The sequence below is a fragment of the Benincasa hispida genome, chromosome 3 (genome assembly GCF_009727055.1).
Source record: "Benincasa hispida cultivar B227 chromosome 3, ASM972705v1, whole genome shotgun sequence".
NCBI classification, from domain to species: Eukaryota; Viridiplantae; Streptophyta; class Magnoliopsida; order Cucurbitales; family Cucurbitaceae; genus Benincasa; species Benincasa hispida.
Window position 1 is genome coordinate 39223266 of NC_052351.1, and position 7976 is coordinate 39231241.

Below are 7976 nucleotides of genomic sequence, written 5' to 3' on the forward strand. Positions count from 1 at the left end.
CACTAGAGATCTCAAACAAAACGAGCTTACTTCGTGGCTTATGATCCCTCATGTGGTCTTCTTCCAAGAAGATAGCATTTGTAAAGACAAACACTTTGTTCTCACTCGGATCATAGAAGTATCCACCTTTTGTTTCCTTGGGGTAGCCTACAAAGAGGCAAACCTTCAAACGTGGTTCCAACTTCTTTGGGTTAGTCACTAGCACATGTACTGGATAGTCCCAAATCCTAAAGTGGCGTAAACTACCTTTATGTCCTCTCCACAACTCAAAAGGTGTTTCAAAAACACTTTTCGAGGGAACGTTGTTCAGGATATAACATGCAGTCTCCACTACAAAACCACAAAACGAGTCTGGAAGATGAACATAATTCATCATAGACTGAACCATGTCCAATAAGGTTATGTTTCTCTTTTCTGATACACCATTTTGTTGAAGTGTACCAGAGCCAAGAGTTAGGACGCAATCCCATGTTCTATCATATAGTTCTAGAATTGGAGGTCCATATACTCTCCACAACGATCAGATTATAGTGTTTTTATTTTCTTACCTAATAATTTTTCAACTTCAGCTTTATACTCCTTGAACTTGTCAAGGGTTTTAGACTTACACTGCATTAGGTAGAGATGAAAGAGATGAAATATTCATACCCACCCTGAGCTTTAACATTCATCGGACTACAAAGGTCTGAATGTATAAGCTCCAAGGCTTCCTTGGCTCTGTAATCTTTTCCAGTAAAAGGTTGTTTGGTCATCTTGCCTTCGAGGCATAATTCACATACCGGCAAGGAGTTTTCTTCTAAACTCTTTAGAAGTCCAATTTTCACCAACTTCTCAATCTTATTAAGGTTGATGTGACCTAACCTTAGATGCCAAAGATGGGCATTTTCCTTAGGAGAAACCTTTGGTCTTTTAGTTGTTGCCGTACTGAACATTTTAGTGTTAAACAAGGCTTTTATGACTAACGACCTTAGTACATATAAGTTACTTTCCATTGAACCATAACCAATCTCCATTCCTTTCTTGAAAATAGACACTTTATTTTCAGAAAAGAAGACGATATAGCCTTGTTCAATGAAACAAGAAACCGAGATTAAGTTCCTCTTAATATGAGGAACTAAAAAAACATTATCCAGTAATAGATAACATTTCTTGTCAACAAACAACTTCAGCCTGCCTACAACAACAGCTGAAACAACCTCACCAGTGCCGACTCGTAGAGTCATCTTTCCTTGTGACAACATTTTCCAGGAACTAAATCATTGGTAAGAGGAACTGGCATGATTGGTAGCATCCGAATCAAGGATCCAGGCAGAATCATCATTCTCTACCAGACACGTCTCCAAGACCAATAAATCAGATTTACTGTCTTGTCTCCTCTTTTGGAGAGTAGTGGGATCAGTGTTAGAACAACTAACACTACTGGTTTTGTCATCCATCCTTTTATACTCAAAAAGTAAGAACTGATGTTCAAAAAAATCTTGCAATGAGTCCATGATCTCGCGTGCAATGACCATGTTCTCAACCCTTTTGGCCAAAACATCAGGTATGTTAAACAAAATGTGAAGTCGAGTCAACGAGTTAGCCTTCATCCACACCTCATATTCATTTTGAACACTTCGCGGTGCATCAAGGGTCGGGACTTGAGGACACTCCTCAACCATGACAAATACGAGGTCGTTTGCCACGAAATACGTTTCACACTATTCTTTCCACTGTATGTAGTCGGTCATATTAAAAGCATTAAATGGAAATACTAAGGAGTTGCTGATAAGAAAAACACATTGACCTATGTTAGGTTTTAAGCAAATATCCGTTGTAAAACAAAACAACATCTAATAAGGGTTTAGAAAAACTAATATGAATCCCGTGTGACATCTAGTTTCGCAATGACGCTTCAAAGGTTTAAGACAAAATTCGCCGAAGGGAGGTAAGTTATCACTCCTCTGAATTGAGAAGTTCTCAACCAGTCATTAATACCAAAACAACTCTTGCTCCTATAACGACTGGCCATCATTGATTTGGCTAAGAGATCATTAACTTACTTAACAATATCCCGTAAGTGTGACCCGCCATTTTAGACCCTAGAGATCCGCCCCAAAAAGCCAATCCGAAGGGAAAAAATCCGATTGGGGCAAAACCTAAAGCGACCCTATCCATTTATGGAGTTCAGCTTGAGCTTGACCAACTGGACAAAACCCATTCGAAGGGGGGCGCTCCTAAGGCAACACGAGGGAGTACAGAATAATCTTAAGGTTTGAACCAATGATAGAGACCATAGAACGTGTTGACACACACCCTTCACCCACTTACTATAAACACTCTTTCCATTCACCTTGATATTGACTCATGCAAACACCATTCGAAGGGGGATACTCTCCGGGCACCACGAGGCCACAAACATAAATCTCACAGTGTGAACACTCAGGGAGAAACGTGAATGGAATCATAGACATATCAGATACATCTCTTCCTCCCACTGAGTATTTCATAACCTAGGGTTTAGCTTACTTAGAAAAAATACGGCCAAGGAATTTAACTAAGTGACTTTTAGGTTTAGCCAAGAGTAACTTTTACCTTGGATAGTTAAACAACTTTTGATCATCATCCATTAAACTCTTTAACAGAGTCTTTGACCAAATCGTTGCATGCTTGTTGAAAATCTATCTAATTCACCTTTCCAGGTAGGTTCCCAGGTAGAGGTGTTACCATTCCGTCAACTTAAAAACCCCAGCCTAGCCAGAACTCGCCTTAGACAAAAGGTCCCTTATAGATATATTTAAAACAAATTGAATCTTTTATGCCAACTAATTTAATCCTATTAAACATATTTTAGAAGATTAATCTAGGTTACTAAACTCTTTAGAATCATTTGAACATAGGTCTATCTCAATCCAATTTTAAAACTCTTTTAAAAACTTGAGTTCCCCCTAAGTTTGCATGCAACTCTGAATTATTGATTTTAAGTCTAATTTCCTTCATAACACTTATAAACGGAATCCATAACTACAATGCTAAGCTAACACATGCAAGGCATTCATAATGATTATAAACAGCCAAAGTGTTATGCTCAATGCATTGTCCATTCATTGCTACTTCTTTTATATAACATTTATACAAAACAATAATGAAACAAGCACAATATGCTTTCATTCACCCTTAGACTATAACATTTATAATAAAAGGATGATGCATGATAATGCTCACTGCATGCAAAATATAACTCTTATATTTCATGATGCATGCACATGCTTTCAAGTAATTTCTTCATGCTCGATTATAACATTTACAATACATGATGCATGAATAATTGCACAACCTAAGGTGGATTTAAACTATATGTCAAACACTTTGGCATAAAAGCATCATACATCACATGTATAAAAAATAAATGTTGATGAACCGGCTAAAATTGCCTTAAATTCACAAAATTAAAGCTAACTATTACAAAAACAAGGAGTCTCCGGTTCAAACAAGCGAACCGAGTCTTGAACCGCTTGGGCGAAGCATCACGTCTCCAACCATCATGTACTAAACTCCCCGCGATTTTCTACATGATAAAATAAATGCTTTTCTCTATCGCTTACCAATGCTCCCAGAGCTAAATGAGTGTTTAGCAAATACTACACGATCGTGTACCTTTTACTAAGCGATGAAGCCTGGGGTACACGATCGCTTAGCGTGCTCCACAGAATGCCCGCCTTACGCGATCGCCTAAATGACTACAATGCGGAAAAGCATCATCGCTAAACGATCACTTAGCTAGCACCTCCATATCGCATACGTAAGATCGTGTAGGTAGTCTACCTCTAGTTCCTACACGATCGTCTAGCGTGCACCTTTTACTGAACGATGAGCATCACATGCTCCCACTACGATTGTCTACCTCCAGTGCCTATGCGATCGGGCAACCAATGCTATGCGATAGAGTAAACGATTTATCCCATCACTTAGCATTAGCTAAACGGTCGTTTAGTAAATACTACATGATCGTATAGAAATCTACACGATCGCTTAGATAAATCCCAATGATCGTTTACCTTAGGCTAAACATTACGACCAACACTTAGTCTTATTCTTCGTTGAGAACCGCATCTCCCTACTTCGAAACTTTATCACGAACGACTCGACTAACTCAAACTCTTTGAATTACAGACTCGATTGCAAGTTTATTATGCCCAAAAAACACAAGGACCCTTACAAATTAACACTTTGTAATTGAAGAAAGCTTTAACTAAAGGCAATTAAACCCGAAACATTCATCAACTCAATCCAAAAATGCACTTAATAATTAATCACAAATGTAGAAACCCACCGAGACTGTAAAACGAAGTTCAAAACAAACTTGTAATTTGGAATATCATAACAACCTGGTTCTGATACCAATTGAAGGAAATCGTACATGAGAATTTCCATGAGTAGCGGAAAGATCATTCCAAATTACAATCATATATGAACTTTACAAATTAAAGTCATAAACAAAAACATCCGGTTATGCAATCATTATAGAAATTACAACATGATAATACAAATGATCAAGAAGAAACTCTACACACATTTGTAAACTCATTGCCAAGCTCCTTGATCACGACTGTTCGAACACAGCAACCTCAAACGCTTGTCCAACACGACCGCTACACAGCACGAACACAATGCACTTAAACTTAGCGATCGCCTCGGTCATGAACACCCCAACAACATGAACGGCCTCCGTAGAACTATGACGGCATCAAGTTGATTATGACATAACCAAGAAGGCTACCTTGGTATTCTCGGTGTGATAATCCAGAGGGTGGGCTCTGTGTGGACTTGGTTTGACGCAGAAGACAGAGGAAACAACAATCGTGTGAACAATTGAGCAAGTGGGAGAAGATTGAACCTATCGTATAGGTCGATGCCCAATCGTTTAGCAAAAGCTAAGCGATCGTCTAGCAAAAGCTAAGCGATCGTTTAGCTTATCGCTTAGCTACGTGTCTGTCGCCTACAAACACTACACGATCGTTTAGCTCGCTCCAAGTTGTCACTTAGTAAATCCTATTTACTTGACAACTTTTGTGAGATTATTTTCCGAGAGAAAATCTCAAGCTTACAAAAAAGCTTACTAAAATTAAGAAAAGAATTTTTCTTTTATCTCACGGTTACCATGAAACCACCAATAACCTCCCACTCAATTGGTTATTAGAGAAAAAGATTTAATTATCCAATAATTAATATTATTATAAATATAAATGATAACTAACTTATCATACTATATTTATAACCTATAGTTTTAATATTTCGTTTCATGAAACATACAAACCCATAGCTCTTTTTCTATTCCATGGCACTTAATGTAAATCTCATTTACATTAATCCTCCACTAGATATATCTTATACATCATATCGATCATATCATATATAATCAAATTACCTCCTGGCAATTTAAACATTTCAAATCAACACCAAGAACTAATCCTCAACTGAATCCATTGAGCTACTAAAGGGATCTTATGGACCTATAGCTCGAAGCTCCAACGGTACGTGAATAACTGACTAAACTCTTTAGTCACGGGATCCACCATCTATTAACTATTAGGCACTCCACTAAAGACCGACAGTTGAACTCTCTTTACCACAGATATATTATGTATCCATCTTAACCAATCAGTAGTGCGACAACCCTTCATAGATCGCTCGTGAGTATAGCTCGACCAATGACCATTATGCCCCTGTAGTTACATCTAAATCCTTAAGTACCACTGATCCCTCTAATGAACATAAGTCATAGTCCTACTATGATTGAGTCCTCTCTTCCAAAAAGAAGTTGTGGCCACTATGTTCAAGCCCTGGAATCAAACCTTAAGGGAGTAATCTCTCTATTTATCCTTGCTTATGTAAAGGAGTGAATTCCACTTTATGGATTGAGTTCCCAACTCCCAGATCAGACAAGTCCCCAAAAAGGTAGGCATGTTGAGTTGGCAATCTGGCCACTCTCACCCATACTAATCAAAGGACCGCCCTCAAAGGTAAGAGTTTCCAAAACACTCAGGATTGAGGTTATGTCACCTATGGCCGTTTAGGTGAGATGTAAGTCTCTAATATCAATGACGTTATATACAGAGTCTAATCATCTCGTGGTTCAGTCTTATACAAACTCTTTGTATAGGACACCCTCGCTTGTTGATGCGTTATTTTATGTGATGAAATAATGGAATGAATTGTGATGATGGAAATGCATTGAGCAACAAGTTTTCTCAGTGGTATCCAAGTATAAACCCCATTGAGTTTCTTGGTAAGTCCAAGGTCGAACTCAGGGACTAAGGAAAACAGTATGCGATGATAACTTTCAAGAAGACTTGCGGTAACCAATAATTCAAATAGTTGTTTTGGGTTATTGTTTGCGGTATAAAATAAATGCATGCTGCAGATTTGAGAAAAGATCAATTATGCGGTAGATACACTAGTATCCGGAGGAACGGGTTGAGAAGGTCTTTAGCTAGCGTTTCCCGGGAATGCGTCAAACTATGCGATCATGCTACACTCATGCGACAACAAATCATTTTCCAATGCGAATGCGGTGCTTCTAGTTCTAGGATGCATGTGTTGAATGCAATAGTGTCCATAGAGCTTATTTCTAAGTCTTTACTCTTTTCCTATGCGATGATGCAAGATACACACAAAGACAAGATGACTGCACATAATCATATCCTATCTCTAGGATGCATGCGATGTGTTAATAGCAAACAATGCTTATTCCTAAGCTTCTATCTCTTGATTATGCGTTCTAATCTGACTCTCTCAATCCTAGATTCTAACCTGACTTTTCCAAGCCTAGATTCTGCCCTTAGACTACCCTCTCGAGTATCTCTAATGGACGAATGATGCATACATAATACAAGATAATCGCATAGAATGAAGATCCCCAGTTATACTAGCTAAGTGATTCTCAACCCATTCGAAAAATTTAGCTACCCATGTAATAAACAGAGAGTGAACAGATATAAAGAAGTAAATTCCATTTATATAGATAAGTTTAAGTACAAAATGACAATGGAAGATAATGATAGAGAGCCTGGTAGCAATCCCTTGCATCCCAAGGCTTTTACACTGTCAACTCTATTCTGTTCAAAAGATATTCCTGCTTCCGCAGGAGCTGGCCCTCTCTCTAATCTTGACACTTCCGACATTCTTCCAAGTTCACCAGAATGATCTATCGACACGATCTCACTTCTCTCGCTTCCGTCTTAAATAAAAGAAAATCTAAGAACAAGGCTATTCTATCTAAGGAAAAATTCTCTAACTATCTGAACTTGTCGAACTCCTTTTCTGAAGGTTGCCTTCAATATTTATAAAGCTTCGGTGTGAAAGGCTGCTTCTTTTTTATGATTGCACTGATGGGATGACAATAATTCTCTATCTAATGCGCCAAATATTTGTCACCAAAAAGTTGAGTGTACTTGCTACAGTAGTTCGTTAGCGGCTTGTCAACTTAATTCGCATTTGACTGTTATCAGCTTTCTGTCCCATCATAATTAGAATGCTTTTCACCTAGATTGCCCACAAGTTGCGGCGGCTCTATTCGGCAATCCCTCTGAACAGATGTTTGCGAGCAAAATCACCGCAAAGCCTTGCGGTAAACGCTGCACTCGACCGTTGCTTTCTTTGATCGTATTTTACGCTTTCTGTCAACGCATATTCTGCACAAAAATACAAAAGTTAACTGTTTCTATTGATGAATGCATGCGGCCGCAATGTCATGAATTAATGCTTTTTGGACGCAATCTTATATATTTTATCAACGCAAACCTGCATTGTTTAATAACTTAGTATTGATAACGTGCATTTTCTGCCCGTTATCATACACCCCAAATTTTAACAATGCTTGTCCTCAAGCATAACTAAAGATTTTCTTTAGAAAGTCGACCGCAATCTCTTTTCCTAGATTTCTCACGGATACTTTCATTAAAACCCATACACCAAAATTTTCATCTCTCTCTGGT